Raw genomic sequence first — 25,862 nt, forward strand, 5'->3', positions numbered from 1 at the left:
ACCCTCCCTCCTCAGGCTGCCAGTCTGCCCTCATTCAGTAGCAATAATAATGTTTTCATGACTATTGCAGCGCTTGCACACACACACACATATGCGCGCGCGCGCGCACACACACACACACACACACACACACACACACACCCTCCCTCCTCAGGCTGCCAGTCTGTCCTAAGGCATTGGCAGACGCCCTGATTGGTGGGCTCTGTTTATTCTGTGACCAGATTCCTTCTGAAAGAAGGCAGGCCATGACTGCCTGAAGTCTATTGGCCGGGGCTGCTCTGGACCCTCCCTTTCTTTTTCACAGCACACACCACAGCGAAGTCTGTGCGGAATCCTAAACCAGCCCAATTTACATCCATTCATGAATCTGTGACGTCAGCAAGCCTTCGGGCTCCTTTGCGGTGGGAGGGAGGATTGTGTGGGTAGAATCCCCCTCCCCCTTATTTTTCTAATTCTGCAAGGCTTTTTAAATTAACCTTACATCTTTTTAAAGCAAGAAAATGGAACGGCATGTGTAGGAATTCTTCATTGTTGTGAGTATCGCACTGTTTTTCTGTTTCATCAGCATTTATTTCACAAGGACAGATGGAGAATGTATTTGTGATTTGAGGTGATTAGAAAACTGATATTATTGAAGGAGACACGATGAGAGAGACAGACAGAAGCAAAGAGAAACCTGAAACCCCGTTACAGCTAGGAGCCTCTGAAACTGACAGCTGATTTTCCTTTGCTTGTCTGCCTGCTAGACGTGGACATTTTTCATTTACGGTTCTGCACGTTACCTCTGGATGCTGGCTTGGCTTTCCTTAAAGGGAGATTCATCCCTCTGAGCGATGATGTGAATTGTATTACAGGAGAAGCCCAGAACTGGTACCAGAAAGGTGCTGGAGAAAGCCGGGCCAGCTAGACAGAGCAGGTTCTAGCCTGATGAGCACTTGTCTTCCTTTCTGCCGTCCTTTCTGTTGTTTCTCACCCTTGACCTTGCCTTTGTTTCATAATTGTATAACAGTCAATATCTTGGGATTGCAGTTTGGGGAAGATGAATACCAGTTCAATCTTTTTTTTCTTCCCAAAAGCTTTTATTATGGGAGCTGTAGTCGTATATGCATACATATTTATAGCTCTTTATGTCACTCTGTACATTTTATTTACGTTTTCAAAAACCTAAAGCCTGCACCAGAGGCAAAAGGGGAATTATCCTTAAATTCTGATTTGTTAAATATCCCCTAATGAAAACTAAGAAGTGGTTTCTTAGTATATCCCATAATTATATGCCTAGAAATGCTCATGAGCATTTTTCTAAGATGAACTTCCCACTGAAAATCGTTTATTCCACTGTGTCTGGGGAACACAGAAAACTTCTGATATGTTCCAGGTATTAAGTTGGTTTGATAGTTTGCTTGGAGTTTTAACAGAAAGTTAGTCTTTGTGACTGAATTTGTTTTCCAAGGCTCTGGTTGATTCTGGTGAAAGTTGTGGTAGTAAAGAAGAGGGATGTGACATTGTGACATGTTCTACCCCTGGGGCAGCTCCTCAACCCATATAATCTAATAGCATTTTCCAACTGCCTCACTTAGAGCAGTTTATAGTCTAGCAGCAGCATGTACCCGGTTGTTCCTTCTAGTGAGAGAGAACACAAAATGTCTTGTTATTTTTTTATCATTTAGCCTTGTCTTGTTTACCTTGTATAATCAATTCTTAGTTTTGAGATTTTCAGATTATAATCTCCTCATGAAACAAGACTTCTAAATTATGGTCCTAATGCTATCTTTTGAATTATTCTTATTAATGAATCTTCCAACTGTAAACTCATTTCATTTCAAAATTACCTGAGGATTTAGAATTTTCTTTTTATTTCTCATCTGACATTCCCCTCATTCATTTTGTTTTCCTGAGTACATTTGAACTCACTAGAGTTATAGAAGGGAAAACTTCTGCCTGATTGTAAACCAGATTTTTGTCCTATGCTCAGATAACTATGGTGTCATATTTTGCTACTTTTTAATCTGCTGGGTTGAATAAATGACAAAATTCCCTATATTTGTAAACATCTAGACTTATTTCAGCATTTTTTGTGTATGTACCTTCAGAGCCTCTATTGAAAGTAGCAATTTCGAAGTTAGTTTAAATTATTAAAGTCTACTAGGTCACTGCTAGATCAAAAGACTGAATCCTTATGACTTTTTAAAAAATGTGTTTCCATAATTAAACTCATCTTAGGAAATGTTCATCAGACTCTTTTATATACATTTTGCCAAAGAGAGCTTAATTTCCATGAAAGAAATACAGTTTGCCTTTTGGTTTTATTAAAGTAAAGCTATCCCTTTAAGGCACAGAGTGGATATAGAATCTCCCCCTCTCTCCACTCCTAGTGGCTGTATTCTAGATTATATTTATTTTCATGTATGGTGTACTTGTAGGGAAAAAAACAATAACTCTTAATTGTTTAATATCAAACAATAAAATCCTGTGTATCAGTGACTGTCAATAGATGGCTTTCTGTTTAAAAATTGAAGCTACTCCAGAAGTAGGAATTAATTTATTTAGTAAACAAAGTCAGTCAAACCAGAGCTGTGTCCTGGGGAGCTGTCAAAAGAATAGTTCCTAAGGGCCAGCGGCCACATCCACTGTTATATGGTGAAACAACCATACTTTGAATGGCAGAACCGGTCAGTTTGGTTTGCACTGTCTGCTTACCATCTCTCTATGTGCTATAGCTGAATTAATTGCTTGGGGCATTTAAATGAATCAAGATAGCCAAGATGATCAGTTCTGCCAGGTGGCAGCCTGACTCTTTACAATTTTGATTAAAATTTTAAAAAAACCATTCACCAAGAACACTCTTTTACTTAAAAAAAGTCATTTAAAAGATATCATACTCCTGCTCTGTGTCCATTATTATTCCTTAAGGATATGGGAGAGAGAAAGAATTAGAAGATGCCATCTTTACCCCTAAGGAATCTAGAAGGTAAAATACCATATACACTTTGAGTGTTGTGGTTCAGAAATTGGTTTCTGTAAATAGACATTAAGATTAGAATTACCTGGGGAACTTTCTGTCTCTCTTTCCTAGCCAGTGGTTTTTCATATGTTCATAGAGTTGTTCAACCATCACCACAATCAATTTTAGAACATTTTCATCATTGCAAAAAGAAACCCCATACCTATTAGCAGTCACTCCTCATTTCCCCTCAACTATCAGCCCTAGGCAACCACTAATCTACTTTCTCTACACATAGACTTGCCTATTCTGACCACTTCTTATAAATGAAATTATACAGTGTATGGTCTTTTGTGACTACAGTTGACCCTTGAACAATGTGTGAGGGGGGGTTAATCTGAGTGTAATTTATACTCATCCTCTGTATCTGCAGTTCTTCCACATACTTGGATTCAACCAACCACAGACTGTATAGTACTGTGGTAGTTACTATTGAAAAAAATCTGAGTATATGTGGACCTGCACGGTTCAAACTCATGTTGTTCGAGGGGGAACTGTAGCTTTTTTCACTTAGTACAAGGTTTTCAAAGTTTATCCATGTTGTAGCATGTATCAGTGCTTCGTTCCTTTTTATCACCGAATAATATTCCATTGAATAGCTATACCACATGCTACTTATCCATTCATTGGTTGATGGACATTTGGGTTTTTTCCACTTTTTGTCTACTGTATGAATAATACTTCTATGTACATTTGTGTACAAGTTTTTGTGTAAACATATGTTTTCATTTCTTTTGGGTATATACCTAGGAGTGAAATTGCTAGGTCATATGATAACTATATGTTTAATATTTTCAGACTTTTCCAATAACCATTTTCCAAAGCAGCTGCACCATTTTGCATTCCCACTAGCAATGTATGAGGGTTTCAGTTTCTCCACATCTTCATCAACAACTATTATTATCCATTTTTCTGGTAAGAGCAATCTTAATGAGTTTAAAGTGGAATTTCATTGTGGTTTTGGAGAAATATCTATTCAGATCCTTTGCTCATTTAAAAAAGTAGGTTATTCATCCTTTTATTATTGAGTTTAAGAGTCCTTTATATATTCTGGATACAAGTTCTTTATCAGGTATATGGTTTGTGATTTTTTTGTTGTTGGTCTGTGGGTTGTCTTTTTCACTTTCTTTATGATATTGTTTGCAGCACCAAATGTTTTAATTTCGATGAAGTTCAGTTTATCTATTTTTTGTCATTGTTGCTTGTGCTTTTGGTGTCATATCTAAGAAGGCTTTGCCTAACCCAAGGTTATGAAGATTTACTCTTATGTTTTCTTGTAAGAGTTTTAAAATTTTAGCTATTACATTTAGGTCTGTGATCCATTTTGAGTTAATTTTTGTCAATGGTATAAGGAAGGGTTCAACTTCATTCTTTTGAATGAGGATATCTAGTTCCAGCAATATTTGTTGAAAAGATTGTTCTTTCCCCCACTGACTTGTCTTGGCACACTACCAGGGAACTTAAAAAAAATATTGATGCCATGCTCCCGCCTCCAGAGATTCATATTTAATTGGTCTGTGGTGGGGGCCAGACATCTGCATTTTTCAAAAGCTCCGCAGATGATTCTAATGTGCAGCCAGGGATGAAAACTATTGGTATGGATAGAGGGTTAGTCTTACAAAAGAAGAGGGACATTATTTCTGAATCGGGAGACAGGATGAGTGAAGACATAGAATTCTGATATGGAAAGGAGAGAAAAGAAGAAAATTAAGATTCATACCAGAAAGTTTTGATTTTCTTGCTAAGTAGATGTTAGTCATTTTCAAAGAGTGAGGGCATCATCAGAGGTTAGTGAAATATGTTAAATTAAAGGAAGAGAAGGAGCTAACACTTACTAAGCAACTTTTACATGCCTGTAAATCTGCTAGGAGCTTTCACGTACATTATTTCATTTCAAATATAATCCTCAAGATATGAAGTGAATACTACCACTCCCATTTTACAGATGAGAAAACAGCCTCATAAAGGTTGCTGACTCAGCCAGACACCAGGTAGTGTACATTATACGCAATTTTTAAACCCAGCTCTAATTCTTATTTTTTTTAATTAATGCTCCCCCTTTTTTTTCTTCTAATTTTACACATTTTTTGCCTGTGTTGGGTCTTTGTTGCTGCGAGCGGGCTTTCTCTAGTTGCGGCGAGCGGGGGCTCCTCTTCGTTGCGGTGCGCGGGCTTCTCATTGCGTTGACTTCTCTTGTCGTGGAGCACAGGCTCTAGGTGCACGGGCTCCAGTAGTTGTGGCACGCAGGCTCAGTAGTTGTGGCTCGCGGGCTCTAGAGCGCAGGCTCACCAGCTGTGGTGCACGGGCTTAGTTGCTCCACAGCATGTGCTATCTTCCCAGACCAGGGCTCGAACCCGTGTCCCCTGCATTGGCAGGCGGATTCTTAACCACTGCGCCACCAGGGAAGTCCCCCCAGTTCTAATTCTTAATCCCATTCTCTTTCTTCTGTATACCATGAATTTTGAGCATTGAGTCCTACCATGCATTGAGATTGGTCCAGTCTAGCATGAATCTAAATCTTCTCTAGCAATGCTCTGGACTGGACAAACAGTAAGATAAGTTGGACAATGGGAGTAATATAGGGTTAAGTGTTGGTGCAGCAGGTGCAGTGGAAGATAAGAGGGTGAGGTGAATGAAAATCATCATGTGTTAGCTAATCATGGTGCCCAGGCTGGCTGTACTTTGCCTAGATGTAGCTGACAGGAAGGACCTGTAGAGGTCCTCTGTCCTCTGTAGAGGACAGAGGCCAATATACTGGACATGGGAGAATGATTGAAGGGAATGGTGGGGAGACCAGGGTAGAAGCGAGGATATATCAAATGGACTTGGCAGGTGTAGAAGTGTTGGCATTCATTTAATCAACAAATATTTATTGAGCATTTACTATACTTCTAGGTACTGGGGACCCAGCAAGAGAAAAAATAGACAAAAATTCTTGCTCTCTTGAAGGCTTATTTTATTGGGGCTGACAAACAATGAATAAGTAAATTATGTTTATTATTAACTTAATAAATGTTAAGGAGAAAAATAAAGATAGGGGAGCAGAGAGTAGGGGTGGGGTAAAATCAAAAAGGGACCTTTTCATCATTTGGTTTATGTGCAGATATAGATTCCTCAAGGAGATTAAGGAGCCATCAAACTGAGGGGATGGTGGCTGACCATGCCAGGCACTTTGGGTATATAAAGACAGCAGCTTCTAAGTACTAAAACTCAGAGTGAGTATTTAGTGTTAACTCGATACGTGGGCCTCTCACTGTTGTGGCCTCTCCCGTTGCGGAGCACAGGCTCCGGACGCGCAGGCTCAGCGGCCATGGCTCACGGGCCCAGCCGCTCCACGGCATGTGGGATCTTCCTGGACCGGCGCACGAAACCGTGTCCCCTGCATCGGCAGGCGGACTCTCAACCACTGCGCCACCAGGGAAGCCCTAGTGTTAACTCTTGTTAAGCACTTTATACCCTGTTCGTGGCACAGGGTAGACACTTCATAAACGTTTGTTTATTGGATGAGTACTTTTTTTTTTTTTGGATTAGTGATTTTTCCACTGGATGGAGGCCAGGGCAGGGATGGTGCTTGGGAAACTTTTTCAAACTTTGCTTGCTGCCCTATTAGGATAGATCCTTCTAAGTATGTGTGTTTATGTATAGTGGGGGTAAGGGGTTGTGTCCTTCCATAATGTCACAACTGAGAATCACTGCGTGATGAGGGATAGTTAACAAGGAGGATGTGTTCTAGCATTCAGATGAAATGGGCAGAGAACCATCAGTGTAGGGAATACTGCAGACTCCTTTTGCTTTTTACACTTTAGCAGGAGATTCTCATGCACCTCCTTGAACAGAGGGCGAATTGAAGCCTTAGTGTATAGTAAAGTTTTTAATGAGGATCTGTTATGCATTCACCTGCCTTCTTTCTTTATCTAAAAGGTTACTTATATTAAAATGGATAAAATCAACATGTTTTCTATTTACCTGCTGTAAGAGACAGTGATGCAATGGAAGAAGAATTGTACTAAGACTGTAAGGGCCAGTGTAGCAGTTTCAGATCATCCTTGGCAAGATTCCAATTCTCTCAGCTTTTTGAAATTTTCCCTCAGCTTTGGTTTTAATAGATGAGATGAAGAAATTGTTCTTAGTGATCTCAAATGTCCTTTCTAACCCTAACATTGTTAAGATTCTTAAAATCTGGTTATTACCTACATCAGATGGGCAAGTGACAGTTTGTAAGGCAATCTGGTTAATCTACCTTTATTCCAATTTTTTCATAGTACTTTTATAGAAGTTTAACCCCCATGGGATGCTGCTACAGTGGAGGAGGAGAAAGCGTCAGAAGTGTTTCAGGTGGAGATATCTGGGTGCGACATAGAAAGGTTAAATCACTTTCAGATTTTCCTCTGTATGAGGAAGTTGTCTTGACCATTGTTCTTTGTAGTTAAGAGAAATTTTCCATTAGACTAGTGATTTGGTGGTCTGGGCTAATAGGGCATGTGGCAACAGATAATCTAATAACCTCAGGCTGGTTGTGTTTTGTAGACTTTTCCTTAATCTGACTTTTATTAGTGCTCTTAAGAAGCAAAACTTGGGGCTTCCCTGGTGGCACAGTGGTTAAGAATCTGCCTGCCAGTGCAGGGGACATGGGTTCGAGCCCTGGTCCAGGAAGATCGCACATGCTGTGGAGCAACTAAGCCCATGCGCCACAACTACTGAGCCTGTGCTCTAGAGCCCACAAGACACAACTACTGAGCCTGCGTGCCAAAACTACTGAAGCCCGTGCACCTAGAGCCCGTGCTCCGCAACAAGAGAAGCCACCACGATGAGAAGCCCGCGTACCACAATGAAGAGTAGCCCCCGCTCGCCGCAACTAGAGAAAGCCCGCGCAGCAACGAAGACCCAACGCAGCCAAAAATAAATAAATAAAATAAATAAATTAAGAAAAAAAAGAAGAAGCAAAACTTATCATATTGGCTCTTTCTGTCCATCTCTCACTACCTCCTATGATTCTCTAATTCAGGCTGAAGTGTGATGAAGAATGAAAGACTGCAGTGAATAAGAAAATGAAGACCCACTAAATTCATAATTGGTATATCTAGGCTTTGAAAAAATAAGATTTGGTTATTTTGTATGAGAGTTGCTAGCCTTTGAAAATTATTCTTTTCACAGTTCTCCAAATAACAAGTTGTTTGATGGATTGGTGTTTTGAATTTGCAGATTTTGTCAGAGAAAATTTTTTCAATTATAAAACAGAAAACCCCCTTTTCATTTTTATGCTCACTTCTTTCAGTCTAAATTTTTTCTTATATCCTTTTTCATTTGTATAATAGTCAAGCAGAGAGGCCTAATGTCTAGTCCTAACAGCTACAATAATTTCATATAGTGGTTCCATTTAGTAACAATACTTATATGTGTAGCAGTGTGGTTAAAAACATCTTACAAAAAGCAATCATGTATTGCAGGGAAACCCTAAGAGAATGTGTAGTAACTGCAATTTTAATTATTTAAAAAATTTAAGGAAAGGCAATGTAGGACTTCCCACTGACCAATAGTAATTGTCTTCAATATGCTAATTTATACTGTGAGTTCCTGGGCTGGGGGTCATATCTGAATTGAGCAGTACTAGGAGGACATTTTCATGAAATTCTGGATTCCAAAAGGCCAGAGAAGTGAAAAAATGAGTTGATAAAAAGTGAACGGCTTGGGACTTCCCTGGGGGCGCAGTGGTTAAGAATCCACCTGCCAATGTAGGAGACATGGGTTCCATCCCTGGTCCAGGATGATCCCACATGCCACGGAGCAACTAAGCCTGTGTGCCACAACTACTGAGCCTGCGCTTTAGAGCCCGCGGGCCACAACTACTGAAGCCCGCGCGTCTAGAGCCCATGCTCTGCAACAAGAGAAGCCACCGCAGTGAGAAGCCTGCGCACCACAACAAAGAGTAGCCCCCGCTCACCACAACTAGAGAAAACCCGCATGCAGCAACAGACCCAACACAGCCAAAAATAAAAATAAATTAAAAATAAAAAAGTGAATGGCTTAGGAAATAGCCAAAGACAAAGGAGTGGAGAAAGGTGATGGAGAAAAAGGGAGGCAGAGCCCAGGGAGACTGTGGCTGTGCTGATGGCTCACCTGCCCAGGCAGGTGGCAGCCAGGCCAGCAGTTTTCACCTTAAACCAAAGAGAATGGATCTGAGACCCAGACTGAAACAGACTCTTAGTGTCCTAAAGAGGGCTGTCACAGTTGCTATAACTAAAGAGGGCTCAATTTACCAAACAAGCCCTCCGAGGCTTCTTATTACCCCTGAGGCACTGTGCCTGCATTTCTAGTAGCTCTCCCTCCTGCCTTTAATGGGACGCATTAGGCTATCTGCAAACGTGCATAACCGTGGAGAATTGGGAGATTTGAGATTAGTGAGATGAAGCCCACCAAAACACAAAGCCATGATTGCTTTTTCCAGAGAAAATAATCTTTTGATTAAAGTGAGATTACGCATTTTACTAATTACTCACCAATTATTTCCTCTCACATAACAAATTCAAATATATATGCATGCTAAGAAGAAACAGATGCAACATACCTTTGGATATTTCCAGTCACTGCTAGACCTAAATTACAGACTCATTTTAAACCTTTGCTAAGCATAAAAACTCCTGGGAAATACCCACCTGATATTGCAGCTGCTGGGGCTCAAGAGCCAATTTGAAAAGAAATTTTACTGTTTTGCCAGGTTCTCCCTCCTTCCTCCTCATCCTCCCCCTCCTATGTATGGCCGTTTTTGAACAGAACCCCTTCCGTCTGTTTGTCTAATCAAAAATAACTGAACGTTTGCTTTATACTGCTTGTGTTAATCATCAAAGCTAGGTCCTAATCTAATCCTTATGTGTTCTCAGAGACCTGGAGACCAGAGTAGATTTCTTGGAGAAAGAAAATTAATCACATAATACTTTATGTTTTCTTAATCCTTTATATGATCTTTTCTCCATTCAGGGCTTCTACCATAACGCATCGAAACAGCACTCACTTCCCATCACCTGCTCCCCTTTGATCAAAAGGTTATCTTCATTGATAAGGATATCTTTTAACTGAATCTTACACCTTTGAGTATAAGATTAAGCATTTTACTAATTACTCACCAATTATTTCCTGGTTCTAGAACCACACTTTGAGAACCACTTCATTAGTTGGTTTATGAGTAGATCTCCAGCAGGATTAATGGGGTTTTTTTGTTTTTTGTTTTTTGTTTTTTTTTTTTTGCCGGTACGCGGGCCTCTCACTGTTGTGGCCTCTCCCGTTGCGGAGCACAGGCCCTGGTCGCGCAGGCTCAGCGGCCATGGCTCATGGGCCCAGCCGCTCCGTGGCATGTGGGATCTTCCCGGACGGGGGCACAAACCCGCGTCCCCTGCATCAGCAGGCGGACTCTCAACCACTACGCCACCAGGGAAGCCCAGGATTAATGTTTTTAACTGTTAGTGTCAACTGCTTTTGTCACAGATTGTCTTTGTCTTTTTCCTACTAACTATTTGAAAGGACTTGGAATGGTTTTAAAAACAAAGAGCTGCTAGCCACCCAGTTTCTAATAGCCTTGGACCAGGCCTGGAAAGTAAAGACGAATGACCAAGAGAACCTCACTATTAAGGTAGGGCAAAGGGGTCCCAGGTTAAGGAAAAGGAAGGCACTCCAAGGAAGTACCTATCTAGGAGACTGTACTGCCTTAAAACTTTGCCAAGTTCATAAGCAATATGAAATGGTAATCGTGATTTACCTGAAAGGCATATGGCTTGTTCCCAAAAATGTGTTTATGCTGGAGAATAATTATGTGTTTGAATTGACTGGGCTGGACATGAAGATTCAGGGTGAGGAAACTGTAGTCTCAAGTCTTCTATCTTCTAAAAAGAAATCTCCAGTGTATTCCTGAGTCATAGCCAAAGATTTGCCAAAGACTAAAAACACTAAGCTTTGGGACCTTGTTTTGGGACCTATCCTTTCATTGCTGTACACATATTATTTTTCACCACAGGAAACTCGAAGTAAAAAAAAAAAATCTCTTTGACACTTTTTACCATATTCTCTTATTTGGGGATGTAATTAATAAAATATAATTTATGAAAAACTATTCATTAGGAATTTTTCCAGGTACTTAAATTATAGATTCTTTTATAGGGAGGTGCCTAAATAAGAAGAGAAAAAACTTTTTCTTCTTTTTCTGTTTCTCAGTTGATCCATCCACAGTAGCCTTCCCCCACCAACCATGACTAGGTCTAACCATCCTGGCTGGCTTACCTGCCTCCACAAACCCTGGCCCTATACAGTGAGAAGGATTTTTTTTTTTTTTTGATGAGCTATAAATTGATTCTATTTTCCCTCCCTTCTACAAAAATAAGATGCATTAGCAATTTAAAAACATTAATCCTGCTGGAGAGCTACTCATGAACCAGCTAGTGCAGTGGTTCTCAAAGTGTGGTCTTAGAACCAGGAGCATAGGATTACCTGGAAATGTGTCAGAAATGCAGTTTCAGGTCCCTCCCCAGATGTTCCAAATCAGAAATGCTGGGGGTAGAGTCAGGCATCTGTTTTAACAAGCTGGCTAGGTGACGCTAATGCATAGTAAAGTTTGAGAATCCTTGATTTATAGGAGAGCTTCTCATAATTTTAATGTGCATGGGAATCACCTGAGGATTTTGTTAAACACCAGATTCTGATTCACTTAGTCTGGGGTGATTTTGTCAGCATTTCTAATCAGCTCCCAGGTGATGCTGGTGCTCCTGGTCCTAGGACAACACTTTGTATTGAAGAATTGGCACGAGCTACTCCAAGAGCTACTGCAATAAGCAGGATCTATCAAAATTGTAACTAGCCCTGTTCCTAAGGAAGTACTCCTAAAAGAAGTTTTATGCATAAACTAATCACAGCATTATTTTCATAGAAAGAGAAAGAAATAGCCTAACTGTTCAATAATAGGGAAATACAGTTGATACTCATTATTCACAGATTCCATATTTGTGAACTCACCTGCTCACTAAAATTTATTTTTAACCCCCAAATCAATACTTGCAGCACTTTTACAAAAGGTCATTTGCAAACATGTGTAGAGCAGTGAAAAATGTGAGTGGTCTGAAGTACACACTCCCAGCTGAGGTGGAATAAGGTGACTGTCTCTGCCTGCTTGTTTCAGAGCTCATACTGTAAACAAGTGTCTTTCTTGAAGTCGATTTAGTGCCCTGGTTTTTGCATTTGTGTGCTTTTTGTTGGTGATTTCTCTATTTAAAAGAGCCCCCAAGCATAGTGTTGAAGTGCTGCCTGGAGTTCTTATGAAGGCCATGATGTGCTAAGAAAATCAGCTTCATTTAGGCATGAATTATTGTGCTGTTGGCTGTGAGTTCAATGTCAATGAATCAACAATGTATATCAATAAAGTGTCTTTAAACAGACACACACATAAAGCAAAGTTGTGTATTGATCAGTTAATGAAAATGTTGTGTCCAGAGGCTCACAGAAACCTAACCCTATATTTCTCCAAGAAGCAACGGTTCAGTATTCACTAATTCATTGTTCATGGTGACTTTATATAGAACATAACTATCACGAATAACAAGAGTAACTACAGTTAATAATCAACTGACAGAATATATGCTGCCTTTTAAAAATGATGGTGACGAAATCTCTTTGATCAATATGAAAAATATATATGATGTAGTTGTAAGAGAAAAGAAACAGGAGACAAAGTTTCAAGTACAGCACAATTCGAGTTATGTTTAAAATTTTTCGAGGGAAAAATTGAAGGAAGTACACCAACCTTTTTTGAGTTAAGGTGAAAGAGTAATTTTTTCTTTATTTCTCCAATTTTTATAATATTGTTATGTTAGGTTTATAATGTTACACTTTAAAATTTGTGTCTTACTAGTTCTTTCAGAGACATAAGGTACTAAGAGGTACCACCTATTCACCTCCTTAAGAGACAGAGGCAATACATTCTGGTTGAGGAGCTGACCTTCTTAGGAAAGATCTTATTAACCTTAGTATAAGAGAGTATGCTCTCTGTGTTAAACCAAATAAAAATTGTTCCAAGTCACAATGTGAATATCCAGGAGAAAACCAGACTTACAAACCCCTTGCAAAGGTAAACTAGCTACTTGATAGAGACTACTGGAACCATGCTTTGTAAATAATTTGTCTTGCCTAACTATAGCTTTTCTAATTTCTCTGCATTTTTCCACTCTTTTGACATGGTTAAGAGCTTGGCTTCTAAAGTCAGAGAGTTGAGTCCTGGCAGGTCCATTTATTAGCTATCTATGCCTTTAAGTTATTTAATGTCTCTAAGTTTCCACCATGTATATAATAGGGGTAATTCTAGAACCTAATGAGTGTTAAATGAAAGGCTGAGCACGGTGCGTAAGAAACACTAAGCCCCAAATAAATGGTAGCTGCTACTATATGTTAGCTTCATTCGCTTTGCTGATGGTCTGACATATAAAAATAAAAAGGCTGTCAGTCAATACCTGGGGAAATTTTTTTTTTTCTTGCGGTACGCGGGCCTCTCACTGTTGTGGCCTCTCCCGTTGCGGAGCACAGGCTCCGGACGCACAGGCTCAGCGGCCATGGCTCACGGGCCCAGCCGCTCCATGGCATGTGGGATCTTCCCGGACCGGGGCACGAACCCGTGTCCCCTGCATCGGCAGGCATACTCTCAACCACTGCGCCACCAGGGAAGCCCCTGGGAAATTTTTTATAAAGAAAAAGAAAGAAGAGAAAAAGAAAGAAAGAAAAATTGTATTGCTGTCCACAAATACAGTCTACTTGAAGAGACTGACACATACACCGTAATATATAATAGAACAGTGGTTCTCAAACTTATTTGGCTCAGGACCAAGAAAATTATTGAGATTCTCAAAGGGCTTTTGTTTATGTGAGTTGTATCTTCTATATTTACTATAGTAGAAATTAAAACTGAGAAAAATTTTAATACTAATTTATTTTTTTAAAACCATTACACATTCACATAACTTTTTTTATGAAAAGTAACTGTAATTTCCATACCACCAACAGTTTTGTGAGGAAAGTGGCATTATGAGAAGAGACTTTTGCAAATCTTTTTATGTCTGACTTCGTAGATGGTAGTTGGATTCTCATCTTAGCTTCTGCTTTCAATCTATTATAATATCAAATGGCATATAGTAGCCACTGGGAAATTCCACTATAAGAATTTATGGAATTGTGAGAGAGTGTGACTGAAAAAGGAAAATAATATCTCATTATTATGAAAATAGTTCTGACCTCACAACCCCCCTGAGGTCTCAGGGATCCCCAGAAGGTCCCAGAGCCCACCGTGAGCACCACTGCACACAGGATGTGAGTGTGACAATGGAACAAGAACCATAGTGAACATCAATATTGTGCTCCCCATGTGCCAGAAACTGTACTTTACATAGTTAAACCTCACACCGGCTCTCTGAGGTAGGTGCTATTATTACTGTCCCTAATTTCCAGATGAAACCAAAGCAAAAAGATGGTAAATTCCTCAAAGTGGAGCCAGCATTCAGTTTCAGATAGTCAGGCTCCAGCATCCAAACTCTTTTCTATGCCTCTGTACTGCTTCCTTACTTGGGAATTGAGTAAGATTTCATAGTGAAGACATTTTTCTTAAAGGATATGTAAGAATGGGTGTTCTTATAGACAATCTTAAGAGAACACTTCATTGTTACTAAATACAGAGCAGGATTTTATTCTTGTGAAAGGTTTTAGCCTTCAGCTTTAACTAATAAGTTTCTTCTAAATCACTTTACACTTTTTTTCTTTTTTGCAACTTCATTAACAGTGCTATTCTACATACCCTAGTCTGTCCAGGGTTCCTACTAGTAGCTGCCAGTTACTTCAGTTTCAAGGCTACAGACAGGATATATTCCCCCTTCTTTATTTCTTTTTATTGTGATAAATTTACGTTTTAACCATTTTAAAATATACAATTCAGTGGCATTACGTAAATTCATATTGTTATACAACTGTTATCACCATCCGTCTCCAGAACTTTTTCGTGTTCCGAAACTGAACTGCTGTACCCATTAAAGAATAACTCCCCATTTCCCTCCCTCCCTAGTCCCTGTCAACCAGCATCCTACTTTCTACCTCTATGAGTCTGACTACTCTACTTACGTCATATACGTGAAATCATACAATATTTATCCTCTGTGACTGGCTTATTTTACTCAGCATAATGTCTTCAAAGTTCATCCATGTTGTAGCATGTGTCAGAATTTCTTTCTTTTTAAGGTGGAATAATAAATTCAGGGCTTTGTTTAAGAATAAATCAAACGCAGGACCTAAAGAAACATCAGTTAACAAAGAAGAAAAAGAATGTAAAATACTACAGGACATAAACCTATATTATGCTGCTTCTATGCCTTATTACAAAGTTACTATTTTCAAAATTTATCCTGTAACTTTTAATATTGCTTGGGTAAGAAGAATTCAGGAGATTTAAAAAAAAAAGAATGGCTGGGCAATAGGTAGGACCCATCAGTGTATACTGTAGCCAATTCTCGTGATTCTGGTCTTTTCTCTTTCTCATGCTTTTTTTCTACTCCCATTCCCTTTTTTCTGTCATAGAAGAAGTAAAACAAAACCCTCTTTCATCGCCTCTAGGCATGGCCATTTTATGGAACCGTTTCACATTTAAAAAGCCGATGAGTTAAAAATTTTGCTCTGACTTTACAAAATAAAAGCCTAAATAAACTGAAGTGCATTCTATTTGAGCATAACCGGTCCTTTTTTCATTGGGAACGTGGGGGCAAGAGGAGTCATGGTCCTTGAGAAGGCTTTGTATAGGGAAGTTTGTTATCCTGGGACCATACAGAGAACTCAGCTTTCAGAATACGTTCTTGAATGACTACTACATGCTGGTTGCTATGCCATGTACTGGGGATATAGTGTGAACAACCTAGTCATGTCACCTGCCCTCACAGAATTTACAGACTAGCAGAGGAGATAGTTAAAGAGCAATTATAATACAGTGGTATGTGCTATTAGGGGAGAGGTAAAGAGGTGAAGGCATACAGGCTGCTAGTGGAGGACAAAAGTGGAGCATCAACCCAGACTTGAGGGATTCAGGAAGGAAGTGATGACAGACATGAACCCTAAAGAACAAGCAAGAGTTGGGTGGAGACAGGTGTACAGAATGTGTTGCATGCAAAGCAGACTGCAAGTGCTAGATTCCAGAGGTGAGAGAGAAGGCAGTGAATTCAGAGAACTGAATTGAGTCTGGCTGGTGAATTGCAGGGCTCTGCCAAACCTGAGGCTAGAGAAGCAAATCATGCCAAGAGGGTTGAACTTTATGCTAGGAGCCGGAGATTTTACAAAGTTGAGAAATATGTTCAGCATTACAGTCTAGAAAAAGCACTCTGGCTATGGAGAGAATGGAATAGGACGGAGAGACTGGAGACAAGGGTAAAATTAGAGGATTGTCAAAATAAGCTAGGCAAAAATGATGCTGACCTGTGCTAGAAAGGCTTATTGCAATGGAGAGAAGTGCACAAATTCAAAGAGATACTCAGTATATTAAAGGATACTTTTTTAAAGGGTAAAACAATTCATACACATATAAAATGAATATATGTCAAGGTTATTATTTAACCCATTAGTTAATGAGGGAACCAGTAGGACATTATAAAGAAAATTCAAAGACCATACTTGTAGGTAGGCAATAAGGAGTGGTGAAAGGCTGAAATGGCTGTGCAATTAGGGGCGAAACAAGTCAGTATCCACAGGGCATTAATAATCAATTGCATTTCACCAGATACAATTTATTTGCATTTTTCTGGACAAGGGTCAGCTGCATTACTAGATGTGTGCTACAATTTTCAGTGTTGTAAATATCTCAAAAACAAGGAAAGTCTCACATAAACTGGGGATGGTGCCCTAGGCACGGATACCCAGCTGTCTTTTTTCTCATTTCAAAGTCTCTGACAATTTTCGCTGACAAGAAAATGTCCACAGGATTTTGGTGATTAGTTGAATGTAGTGAGGGTGAGCAGGGAGGAAAAGAGAGAGAGAAGTCAACTCTAACCATTCATTCAAAGGGGTGAGGGAACATTCAGTCACGATGTTGAAGATTGAACAGGAGACTACAGTGGCCAAGTTTTGGAAGGAAAGGATGATGGAAGATGGGGTCAGGGAAGAGGATGCAAAGAAAAATACAGAACTGAGACTATAAACCAGAGATAGTTACATCTTGGGCAGTAACAAAGGAGACAGGAATGTTATGCAAGGTGGGATTAGCTGGCTACAAGGTTTGAAGAATTATTCCCAGTAGTCCTGTGATCTCTAGTGTCAGTGTTAGAACTCTTCATTTATCCCATGTCCCTCTGGGCACTTGTTCCTATGTACCTCCTTACTTGGAGTAGAAGCCTAAAAGAATGTTGAAGATTAAAAATATAGATGGTGATTTTGATTTAACTAAATTGATTTAATGAAAATAAACTCTGAAGACAGAGAACCATGTCTTATGTATCTTTCTATCCCTGGGATGCCTAGCAAAACACCCAGCAATTATTTTTCATAAATATATACAATGAAAGATTAATATATTGGATTATGGCCTAAAGAGCTCAAGGGTTTACCCTAGTTTGTGTAGCTGCTTAGGCAAGGATTCTAAGATTCAAGCCCAGTTCTTCTGATTCTAAAGCTCATGTCACTAGGATGCGTGATTTAAATTATAACATCTCATGGAATTTTCAGCCTACCAATTATTAGGAAAGATGAAAAGGTATTTTTTATCTTTTAATATCTCATATTTCCAGTAACTAAATATAACTGTAAAAGATATACTTTTTCTAAGAAGTAACTTTCTAAAAAGACTGGGTTTGAAATCAGATGGACCTAACAGGCCATCTACTAACTGTGTAACCTTGGGCAAGTTATTTAACCTTTCTGAGCCTCATTTTTCTCATCTATAAAATGATGATAATATTGACTTCTATGAAGGTCTGAAGATTAAATGAGATAAAGTGTATTAAAAGTATAAGCATAATAGGTGCCTTAACAGATATTGCCATTTTTTTTCTTCCAAAGCTTAAAGCTTTTATATGCTTAGCCTATACCAAAATCTGCCTTTATTTGAGTGGGGCTATATTTAGAATTTAGCTCCTTTGCCTAATTCTTGATTAATCCAAATTTAGTTTTTTCAATATAATTTCTTTAGAAAGATCTTTGTTTCTTGATATGCTTATTTATCAGCTATTTCAAATACTTTTCTCTATCTGCCCAGTATACTAACCTTTTCCACTATGTGTTTCCAGAATCACATTGCTAGATTACAACTTAAATTGGATTTGGTTTGTTATAGTTTTTTTTTTTGGTCCCCTTTATTATTTCTCGGATATAGGAGGCATTTCTAATTCAACATCTATTTCTGTCAGCTTTTTAAAACAGCATTACAATTCAGGATTGTTATTGTTGGTTTCCTTTTTAAAAGATATTTCCTGAAATTCCATAACAATATTATATTCCTCTGTCATTTCCTGAATATATGCAAATATAATGAAATCATAAATAGATCCATAGATCCTAGCAGACCTCTTATGACAAAAGCATTAAAGGGACTTGAAAATGATATAATAAGGATTTGATCAGTTTCTCATTTTTGAGGAAAAGGAATATTACTAAACTTTGGTAAGCTTTAATTTTTCTCAGAGGGGTCAATAATACCTGGTCTGCTCACCTCACATGGCCATTATGAGGCTCAAAGGAGATTAAAATAGATGGAATTACTTTGGAAACTCAACTCCACGTATAAATGTAAGATAACGCAGTGATTATTGTTATTATTTGCCACCCTCTTGTTATATGGCCCTAAGAACGTGGGCCAGTGGAGCACATCAGTGTAGGAAGTGTCTGCGCCCAGACAAATGAGAGCCCATTGAGAACTTCCTCCCTCCTTCCCTTAGTTTTTCTGACTGACAATCAGAGGCTTTACTTGAAGAAACTCTATATGCTCACTTTGGAGTGACTGAAGGCATTTAGACCTTTTTATTGCTAGGTGTTGTGTTTGCAGAGTTATTTACACCACCTAGCAACCTGGCCCAAGGCAAACAGTTCATGTTAGCTACACAGTGACTTGCTATACCTGTCATTACTCTGTTAATGTAACAGCAAACATTTGCTGTACCTAGATGGTGTTCCCCTCCTCCACTTAATTTCATTCTCTGGTTGTTTTATGGTCTCTAGAACTAATTTGTAAAATGACAGAATCTTCCAGTTGAAAGACATAGGAGAGGTCATTTGGTTCAATCCTCTGTACCAAAGCAGGAATATTATAATTTCTCTGATACATCGAGCATTTCCAGAGATGGGGAGAACAAATCAGTTTTGAGATATCCTTTTCCATTGTTGGATTGTTCTGATTCCTTACACTCACAGAATACTTTTTCAGTTGCTAAAAGGGACCTTAGAGACCATTCTAGTCCAATTCCTTCAATTTGCAGGTGAGGAAATTGAGGCCTAGAGAGGTTTGGTGACTTGCCCAAGGCCAAACAGTTAATTTAGGACACAGCTGGGACTCCTGACTCCTGGTAGCTTTTTTCCAAATCATTAAACTGCAAAATTACTGAAGTCGTAAATGCTGAGTAGTGTTAAATGCTATTATGCAGTGTATAAATGCTTTAGATGCAGCATATTTTAGCATAGCAAATGTTTGTGTTATACTATAGATAAATTTATTTTGATTTTGATAGAGAAAATCTAAATCTTTCCTTTTAATTATGTATAAATATCTCCTTAAACTTAATGAGAAACTCCCTGCTTTAAACAGGACTTTTTTTTTTTTTTTTGCTTTCCTTTTTAGAGGAGGGAAAAGGAAGTCATCAGTCTGGTTCTTATATCTAAGTCATATGACCAAAAAGACACAAAAAACACATTTTTCTGCCTGACATGAGGGTTGTAGAGTGGACTGGAGCCAGGGGCTTTTTTATATTCCTGTCAGGCTTTGGTCCCAGGCCTGTCAGTGGCAATGTGGATGACACGGAGTAGAGCCTGCCCATATGCCAGGGGCACTTTGAAAGGTTGCCTGGCCTTTCCCTGCCTTCTGGAAGGACCGCACTTAAAGGGAATCTGCAACCTTTTTGTCCTGTGAAATTATACGCTGGAAGCTTTAGGATCACCCCTTGGCCTGTGTGTGGAGTGGGGGAAGGGTGGTAGTGAAGGGAAGGACTGTACACTGATTGGCTATGATGGGAGAGGCTGACAGACTCTGAGAGGGTTTTGAGGTACAAGGTGGACACACTGGAGGGGAAGGAGCATTGGAAATGGTGTGGTGTAAAACCCTGACAAGCAATGCTATCTGTTCCGAAAAATAACCAAGAGCCTTAGAAGGAGGACCAGCGGGGGGCTTCCCTGGTGGCACAGTGGTTAAGAATTCGCCTGCCAATGCAGGGGACACGGGTTCGAGCCTTGGTCCGGGAAGATCCCACATGCCACAGAGCAACTAAGCCCGTGAACCACAACTACTGAGCCTGCCCTCTAGAGCCCACAAGCCACAGCTACTGAGCCCACGCGCCACAACTACTGAAGCCCATGTGCCTAGAGCCCCGTGCTCCGCAACAAGAGAAGCCACCGCAACGAGAAGCCTGCACACTGCAACGAAGAGTAGCCCCCGCTCGCTGCAACTAGAGAAAGCCCTCTTGCAGCAACGGAAACCCAACACAGCCAAAAATAAATTAATTAAAATAAATAAATTTTAAAAAAATAAAAATAAGAGGACCTGGCAGCAGCTTTGGGCCTGTGATCCAATGGGCTAGACTTAGTGTCTTTCCAGTTGTAGATTCAAAAATATTTCTTTAAGGCTTATCAGATGTATCAGTGAGAAAGATACATATTCTTCCCAATTTTCAAACTTTTGGTCTCATATCCTTATAAAGATAGATGACCAGACTCTTGTTCCTCAAAAGCAGATTAATCTATTATTTATTATCTCATGGTAATTTGTACCCCTATTATAAGCATGTATCATGGCCTGCCTTCATTTGTGTTTGTGCCGTCTTCCCTGCTGGACTTGAGTTCCAAAGAGAAGGGACCATTTTTTTAAAAATTACGAAATATGTAAGGCATGCCAAAAAATAAAGAGGATGCCCTCTTTACACCTTTATATCCTCATATGGCTTCTAAGAAGCACAGTACAGCACCTAGCATGCACCTGGCACTCATGAAAGGTTTGTAGAATTGCAGTACTAACTTCCTTCTTACACTTGCACAATTGTCCTTTCTGTCTCTTGAAGATTATGCAGAATCAGAATCATTTTCCCTGGGGGCCTAAGTTCTGAGGGTCAATGCAAAATCTACTCTGATATTCATGAAAATAGTAGCTTTTCAAAAAGGCCTTAGAACGATGTTGCCCACATTAGACAATCCTAATTTTTGATGATGATTAGAACTCAGAAGTAGTGTCCTATTCGGATGACTTAAAGTTTAAATAAAGTAATGAAACAATAAAGGTATAAATAGCTAATGGGAATATGGATTTGGCATTAAATGAAAGAAGTAGTTTGTTATCTGTGTTCGGTTACATCCTTTAGCCATCACTGATTTTTTTGAGGAGGGCTCAAAAGTGGCTCATGGAAGACACAGGATTATGAAGGAAGGAACATGCTTGGGTTGAGGGAAGGACAGGAGATTATTCATGTGTGGTGTGGGGGGAGGGTAAGGAGCTAGGTGGTAGATTTAGGAGGAACATGAAAGAGACAAAGGACAATGATAAAATAACCCTTGAGAAAAGGCTAATACTCATCAACAAACTAAGGATAAAGTTGAGTCCATGAAATTTATAAATCTCCTGACCTGACTATAATAATTATATAAAACTTTTCCATCGTATTTGTCTCCCCAACAATATTTGTAGCCCTTTGACCCAGTTTCAGTTTAGCTACTTCCTTATTCCATTTCCAACTGCCTTGCCTGGTAGAGTTTGTGAAATATAAACCCTAGCTTGTTACCTCATCACTGCATGTCCCTGGCTGGCACTTTTCTACCTGATCAATGGTAGCATCTAGTCTGCCCTACTGGAGAACCGTCTTTCACCGTCACATCCAGCAGTCACATCCAGCAGTCACTATATCCTGTCAATTCTGTCTTCTAGATATCTCTCGGATGCTTTCCATTCTCTCTACAGTAGCTTTTTTCCATCCTCCATCCATCTGTCTTCCACCCTTAAACAGAATCATCTTTCAAATCTAATCATGTCACTTCCCTTCACTTCTCCATATTTCTCTGCCCATAGGGGAAAAAAAATCTCTAATCTATTTTTTCCAGCCCTATCTTCTACATCTCTCATCACTTCCCACCAGCCCTGCTGACATGTTCCCCTCTCCCCAAATAGCAGCATGATTTCTTTCACACCTCCATGCCTTTGTGCATGCCTATTCCTCTGACTCATATACCCCTTCTTTATTCTTCCTGGACAGCAATTTTCCCTTCTTTGTACTTCAAAAATTTGTATCCATCTCCTTCAGAGAGCTTCTGATACTACATATTAATCATTTATTCGTATGTTTCTCCTCTGTTAGACTGTAAGCTCCTCCAGAGCCAGGATCCACTGTCTAGTTCATCTTTGCATTGTCTTTACTGCTTAACACAGACGCAGCACCCTGAGTGATTAACAAAGTATTTGTTGATTCAGTGAATGAGCTGAGTAGAAAATATCTAAGTGACCACCTTCCTCACAAAAATGGGAGTTTTTAGGTGTAGGTTTGTGGTTTTGCAAATCTAATGTGTGCCTTTCTCAGATCCTTGTTGCAAGAACTGATGTGAGAATGTCTATAAAAGTCCTTGAATATCTTGAAAGATGTGACAGGTCAAAGCTTTAGGTGTTCAAGCAGCATACCAAAAAACCCAGTTGCTTTAGCACTTCTAACTTGTATTCTCTTTCTAAGAATGATCTCAGGTGCCCTTTAAGGCTTAATGTAAGGCCTCAGAAAATATCCTAACGGTACATTTTTCTTTCGACTTGTAATTTTCTGATTATTTTTATAAACTTGACTTTCTGCACTGTTTTCCTTCTTATTAGGATTATTCCTGTCTTCTGTCTTCTTTTCACCTGCTTATACTATCTTTGAAATTATGGTATTAGGAGTAAATAGTCCAAAGCAGCTAAGCCCTTAGTTTGCAGTAAGAGGCAGAAGACACTAATCAGCAGCCAGGGCGCCAGGTTTGGGGGCTGTGCGAGTTTACACAAGCACATGTGTGCACAATCTCATAGCTTCTTCTTGCTAGGTTAATGTCTCAGTTCTCATTCTGTGGTAAATAGTGTCACCTTTTTCTTTTCAAAACATTTGGAAGTTCATTAAAAATAGATGAAGCAGCTCTGAACCTCTTGTTTGTTCTCTCTCACTTGAGGACATTTTTTGGCCAGAGCTTCTTGAATCCTAAATTCCCCTCTAGTTGCCAGTATTTAAAGTGTGAGAATTTTCTCTATAATTGTCTTATTTCAGAAATTTGGTATGGCATTGGGGCTGGGGGTGTCTGAGAGGTGCTTTTGAAAACTGACTGCGCTGTATCCTTCCGCTGTAGCCCTTGTCTGGCCTCAGAGCTACCCTGTCCCTGAGTCCCTTGTCTAGATGGCTGCGCTGATAGACGGCTTCTCCTGGGGGAGCTTCATGGATCAGCCCTCTGCCCGTTACCGTGTAGCACGATTATAATTTATAGCCCCAGATGGTGACTCACAACCGTCAGAAGAGGTATTAACTATTAAATTGCTTCCCTCTTTTTAAAATAGTTGATGCTATTTGCAGAAGGTTCTGTAAAAAAATAATTATAAAAATATTGAAAAAAGTACAGTTTCATCAGAATGGGAAGAACATTATAATAAAAAAATAAACCACTGCACGGTCAGGTTTATTTTTGGGGGGGCCCACCTCCAGGTGGAAATGAGGTTTTGAGGCATAAATTCTGGTCATATTCCTGAATTTTCATAGGAAGGTATCAGCTTTTTCTCCTTCTTGGTTGATTCTTAAAGCTTATGGGTCTACCCCTTACATGAAAACCCAGAATGTTTGAGTTCCAGGTTCTTGCCAGAGAATAGAACCTGCAATTCTTGCTACTCAATTTTTTGGAAAGCTTGAGTGTGATCAATAATGATCAGGGAAAGATTTCCTGAAGGAGATGCAGTCCATCCCTTTCTGCATTAAATCAGAATTTCAGCTATTTCCTTGGAATTTCTTACTGTAAGTATTGCTTTTCTGGAATACTTGGGAAACTTACCTTGAATGGAGAGGTGCTCTAAAATCTGTCCAAGAAATGCTGCTGTATTTGCTATGAGGGTATTGTTGAGGCTGTTTTATCATTTTGTACAGATCAGTAGAAGAAAAGCCTCTTGGGCCTTAGTATTGTAAAAACTGCTCTTGGACAATTGGTATGGTTTTCTCTTACTTGAACAATTGTGTCTTTCTCCTTACTTTGATCCACAGAAAGCTCTGGTCCAAATTTGTGAACCATCTTTACAGTTGCTAGCATACAAATTATTTTTGCCTACTGTTTTTTTTCTTGGTGGTTTTTTCTTTTTTTTTTTTACATTTTATTCTCATTTTCCCTTCACCTGTTTACCTATTGTACTGTGTGCATTTTTGTCAGTAGCCTCAAGTCCTTTTTAGAACAAAGTCCATGTGTCTGTTTTCTAATATGTATTTGTTTAAGTCAATTTAAGAAGTCAAGCTTACTATATTCAGTCTCAAATAATATTGTAATATATTATCACTTTTAATATCACCAAAATATTTTCACTTTTGAATTTTAGGATGTAGCTGTATATGTTTTTGAACTCTTACGATCTTTAACAGCTCCACAATGTGAACCATGGACAGCATTTATCAGACAGGATGTAGAGGCCAGATGACGCCTGATAGTCTTACTGTGTAATTTAATCCTGGGTGCTGTGTTGTTTGGCTTCACTAGACTCCGAGTGTGCATATATAATTATGTGCGCATGTGTAAAAAGCCCAGCCCTGATAGGAAAGAGAGGGAGGAACATCATTAGCAAAGATTAGGTTTGTCTCTCCAGCTGGGCAATGTGCCTCTGAATTCCAAGGGCTTTCCCCAGTGTAAATTATGAGACTGACTCAGCTGCTGTTCAGTTCCCCTCTGGCTGAGCTGCATTTGCTAATGCTGTTAAGCTGTGGCTCAGGAGGCACAGTGTCCTGAGGTACTAAGTAGACCTTCTGCACGGAAAAAGAAAAACCTCCCTCCTTCTCATAGTCACGGGATGGGGGTATACGGTCTTCTCAAACCAAAGATAAAAAGACAAAAATGGAGAAAAAGGTAAACTGTATGCCAAACTTCAGCTACATATCCAGGGTTTTGGAAATTATTAGTAGACTGAAATCATTCCAATCTAGCGAAAGCAAATAGGAGTAATCTAATCCAAAGAGTTTAATTCGAATCAGTTGAGAGCCTCTGACTTTAGATTTGCTTCTGTTCTAAAATTGGCGAAGTTTAAACAAATTAACCCCCTCAGACAGCACTGAACCAAATTCAGGTTCAGAGCCACAGGAGGGTCTTGTCTGAAGTTCTTCAATGATAATAGTACACTCATAACATGAAAACATGCACTGTTTTAATGTAGCACGAAGCACACGGCTCAGCATAATATACATATCAACTGGTTGAGTAGAATTCACAGCTACAGTAAACGATCTGTTTCAATTTTTTCTATTGACAGCTAAGGCTATGTGTATTGTACGAATGCAATTCAAAAAAACATGGTGTCTTCTCTGATTTTATTGCCTAAGATAGCCAACTTATTGATTATAGATAAACCTAACGGTCAGCTTATCCACTGAATGTCAGAGAGAATAAACGAAATGCACGGATAATATAGGAGCTGTAATTAAGTTGTTGTTTT

General features: G+C 39.3%; 1 protein-coding gene across 1 annotated transcript in view; it reads left to right on the forward strand.

The window, feature by feature from the left end:
- Positions 1-259: 259 nt before the first annotated feature.
- The window catches only part of MAP3K13 (mitogen-activated protein kinase kinase kinase 13), a 102,244-nt gene continuing 76,641 nt past the window's right edge, over positions 260-25,862 (forward strand). Inside the window, exon 1 of the mRNA XM_067738321.1 lies at positions 260-533. The gene's annotated coding sequence lies outside the window, so the exon portion shown is untranslated. The remainder of the gene's footprint in view (positions 534-25,862) is intronic.

Source organism: Pseudorca crassidens, chromosome 5 (genome assembly GCF_039906515.1).
Source record: "Pseudorca crassidens isolate mPseCra1 chromosome 5, mPseCra1.hap1, whole genome shotgun sequence".
Lineage (NCBI taxonomy): Eukaryota > Metazoa > Chordata > Mammalia > Artiodactyla > Delphinidae > Pseudorca > Pseudorca crassidens.